Source organism: Larimichthys crocea, unplaced genomic scaffold (genome assembly GCF_000972845.2).
Source record: "Larimichthys crocea isolate SSNF unplaced genomic scaffold, L_crocea_2.0 scaffold54370, whole genome shotgun sequence".
NCBI lineage: Eukaryota > Metazoa > Chordata > Actinopteri > Sciaenidae > Larimichthys > Larimichthys crocea.
This window is the reverse complement of record NW_020857101.1, coordinates 1-546: the sequence shown is the minus strand read 5'-3', so window position 1 is coordinate 546 and position 546 is coordinate 1. Positions and strand designations below refer to the sequence as shown.

Sequence of the window (546 nt, the reverse complement as noted above, 5' to 3'; positions counted from 1 at the left end):
GGGAAGGCATATTCCAGGATCACTTGTTTCCTTTGCCTAGAAACACACTTTAAAGGAGGTTTGTGGATCTTATAATTCAATATTTTACATATTTACATGCTCTACTCTAGCATACATAATAATAATAATGTGTTGGATTTTATGTTTTTACCACAGTGGATGATACCCCAGACTCTGATACCTCAGATTCTGAAATTGTGATCACACCCAGGAGCACAGCTCAATTCAATCAGGCTGACACTGTGGTATGTTACTTTTTTTCCCCATTTTTATTGATTTTTCATTTATTTATTTATTGGATATCTATTTGAGCATTAAAGCATTAAATCCATGTTCTGGTCAATATTTTAGAAGAACCAAGTTTTGTTTTGATTATTTCTAAGTTAGCATTACAGAAACACTCACATTCTTTCACCACTGATATATACTGTATGTGGTAAGGGAACAATAATGGAAGCTGTTTAAAATTGTAGATAATTGTATGCTTTCCCTCTCAGGTGTTTGAACCACAAAACCAAAGTACACCCAAACGCAAACCTGAAGATG

The 546-nt window shown here is 33.9% G+C and overlaps 1 long non-coding RNA gene across 1 annotated transcript; it reads left to right on the top strand.

Annotated features, from left to right (window-relative positions):
- Positions 1-546, top strand: LOC113745240 (uncharacterized). Its single transcript, XR_003462056.1, has 3 exons — positions 1-58; positions 157-245; positions 498-546. It is a non-coding gene; the product is annotated as an uncharacterized LOC113745240 (long non-coding RNA).